Genomic DNA, 3,777 nt, shown 5'->3' on the forward strand with positions numbered 1-3,777 from the left:
GTGCTGATTACCCGTCATAAGAGAAGGGGACACGCTCATGAGTACATGCAGGATCACCTGAAATAAGAGGATAAGACTGACGGGAAAACTGGGAGGGCTCTGAGTGTTTTCCTTCCTGGTTTCCCCACGGTCAGTGACAATGTATGAACATTTTGAAACTATTTCTGTAAGTATTTTTAATGAGTGTAATTATTAATTAGCTACATTTTAAAATAAGTTTTAAAGAAATGGCAGTTTCCCTGTGGTTTTTAAAAAACTGTGCTATTAATCAGCTATGTTTGAATATATTAGCTGTATTCTGAAGGGATGTTAGAAATTTTTCCCACACCCAAGTATTTTCTTCTGTAAGTGTACATTTTGTTTGTCTTGGGTCTTTAGAATTTTAACTTTTTGGTATTGGTTGATTAGCAAAGAAATTAATTACATCAGATTCTGGAATAAAGAGATTGAATATGATTTCATTACTACATCCATAGTTGGTAAAATAGTGGACTTCGGAACCTATCCACTTGTGTTGTGGACAGGGAGAAGGGAGGAGGGGTAGAGTATTAGCAGCAGAACAAGGTGCCCCCAAACATAATTACCAACAACTGTCAAGATCACTACCACTCATGGGAGAGTTTCTCATCAGGTCTGCAGAACACAGCAACGGGGAATCCAGTGTGTTCTTACACAGTAGGTCTTGGTCCAGGCAGGTGGAGAAGGGAAGAGCTGGCTCTAAGAAGGGAACTAGGGATGCAAACATCAGAACCATAGTCCCTGAGAATGGCTGCTAAGCATGAACAGGCCTTGAAGGATACCAAAGGAGAGATTCAGTGCATAACATAAAGTGAAAAGAATCTTGATAATTACAACTGAATGATAAGGTCAGGGCTTGAAAGAACCATGAACTCAACTCATCTGTAAAGCTCTCCATCAATTTTAGAGGGCTCATCAGCAAGTACAGGGGAACTAGAGTGCATTCCAGATCCTAAGCCTTGGGGCATTCCACTTTGCAGGACTGCAGTCACCGCTGCTTGACTGCACCCTCACACTGAAGACCGAGAATACACTCTTTTGTGTCTCTTCTCTCACTACATGATTGTGCAGCTGTAATAAAAAATAAAAAGATGGATTAGTATAATAATAAGTAATATTTGAATGCAAGACTATGCTAAATGTTTAAGATACATTGCCTCATTTAATTCTTAAAGCCTAAAATCATTTGCGAGCTTCCCAGGTGGCGCTAGTGGTAAAGTATCTGCCAGCAATGTAGGAGACATGGGTTCCATCCCTAGGTCGGGAAGATACCCTGGAGCAGGAAATGGCAACCCACTCCAGTGTTCCTGCCTGGCAAATCACTGGACACAGGAGCCTGGTGCGCTACAGCCCATGGGATTGCAAAGAGTTGTATACGACTAAGCACGCACACACACAAAACCATTAGGAAACTGAAATACAAGAACTGGGGTTTGAGTCTTTCTTGAAGGCTCTTAGCACTTGAGATTTCTATATATATAAATACCCTGTGCACCCCCTGTAAAATAGGGAAACCAGTTTCTTACTCTACCCCCCTCACAATCATGCAATTGTTGCTTGATATTTGACACTTTTGAGCGTTTCTTTCATGTTGATTTTTAACGCATTAATAATTATTAAGAGGAATTTCCCTTGGATGGCTATGATTTTGAACACCTCCAGTGGGGAATGTTTGTGAGGGGGTGATACTGTATCATAAATGACTATATAGCCATCTGCTTCTAATATTAATAGATCTTGGTTTAAATCTAGTTTTTCATCATATCGGGTTTGTATCCTCAGGAAAGATTCATCTTCTCTAAGTCATATTTTCTTCATTTGTAAAATGGGGATAGTAAGTTGATACTTTGAATATTAAACAAGATCAGGTATATAAGAAGATATATGATTCCTGCTTTATACAGCTCTGAGTCTAGTGGAGGTAGATATACAGCAAACCAACAAAACTGAAGCAGAAATGAAAGCCACACATTTAAAATATATCAACGAATTACAATGGTTTCTTGAAAAAAAAATAATGATTTGATATGATATGGAAAGGTGGCAAGGGATATAATTCTAATTGTTTTCCTATTTTATCTCAAATACAGTGGCAATTCTTTGAAGGCTTTTAAGAAAAAGAGTATCGTGTAATTTTCACTTTGAATTGATCATTTTGGCTACTGTGTGGAAGATGGATGAAGGGAGGAGGGCAAAAACAGGCAAAAGCAGGAAGGCCAGGTAAGTAATTTTAATGAAAAGAGAGATGTAAGTGAATTCAAGTAATATTTTGGAGGCTGGATTGATAGGATTTCATAACGTAATAGATACAGGAGTTAAGGACGGGTGATAAGATATTAAGGATAGCTCTTGGATTTCTGGCTATAGCAATTGAGGTTGGAAAGTCTAGTGATGGAGCAGATTTGGTGTGGGAGGAGGATGATTAAGAGTTTAGTTTTGGAGCTATTGAATTTTAGGAACATTTGAGGTACTTAAGGATGTGTACAGAATAGGCAGTATACTATCATGTTTGAGGTCTGTACTGAACATATACATTCAGGAACCACCAGAATTGTATATACCGTTTCAAAGCCAAGAGAAAGGATATGAGAAGGAGCATATAAGGAAGTAGGTGGAAAAATGAGCCTAAAGATAATCCAATATTAGAAAGTTCAGTTCAGTTCAGTTGCTCAGTTGTGTCCGACTCTTTGCGACGCCATGAATCGCAGCATGCCAGGCCTCCCTGTCCATCACCAACTCCCAGAGTTTACTCAAACTCATGTCCATCGAGTTGGTGATGCCATCCAACCATCTCATCCTCTGTCATCCCCTTCTCCTCCTGCCCCCAATCCCTCCCAGCATCAGGGTCTTTTCCAATGAGTCAACTCTTCACATCAGGTGGCCAAAGTACTGGAGTTTCAGCTTCAGCATCAGTCCTTCCAATGAACACCCAGGACTGATCTCCTTTAGGATGGACTGGTTGGATCTCCTTGCAGTCCAAGGGACTCTCAAGAGTCTTCTCCAACACCACAGTTCAAAAGCATCAACTTTTCGGCGCTCAACTTTCTTCAGAGTCCAACACTCACATCCATGCATGACCACTGAAAAAACCATAGCCTTGACCAGACAGACCTTTGTTGGCAAAGTAATGTCTCTGCTTTTTAATATGCTATCTAGGTTGGTCAAAACTTTCCTTCCAAGGAGTAAGTGTCTTTTAATTTCATGGCTGCAATCACTATCTGCAGTGATTTTGGAGCCCAAAAAAGTAAAGTCTGCCACTGTTTCCCCATCTATTTCCCATGAAGTGATGGGACCAGATGCCATGATCTTAGTTTTCTGAATGTTGAGCTTTAAGCCAATGTTTTCACTCTCCTCTTTCACTTTCATCAAGAGGCTTTTTAGTTCCTCTTCACTTTCTGCCACAAGGGTGGTGTCATCTGCATATCTGAGGTTATTGATATTGCTTGATTCCAGCTTGTGCTTCCTCCAGCCCAGCGTTTCTCATGATGTACTCTGCATATAAGTTAAATAAGCAGGGTGAGAATATACAGCCTTGACATACTCCTTTTCCTATCTGGGACCAGTTTGCTGTTTCATGTCCAGTTCTAACTGTTGCTTCCTGACCTGCATACAGATTTCTCAGGATGCAGTTCAGGTGTGGTGGAAAAATGAGCCTAAAGATAATCCAATATTAGAAAGTAGAGGAACTATTTTTTTTTAAAGTTATGAGTGACAATAATAGAAAGAAAATGAGGATTTATTGTCTGTATGGTGCAATTT

The sequence above is a fragment of the Odocoileus virginianus genome, chromosome 13, assembly GCF_023699985.2.
Source record: "Odocoileus virginianus isolate 20LAN1187 ecotype Illinois chromosome 13, Ovbor_1.2, whole genome shotgun sequence".
NCBI lineage: Eukaryota > Metazoa > Chordata > Mammalia > Artiodactyla > Cervidae > Odocoileus > Odocoileus virginianus.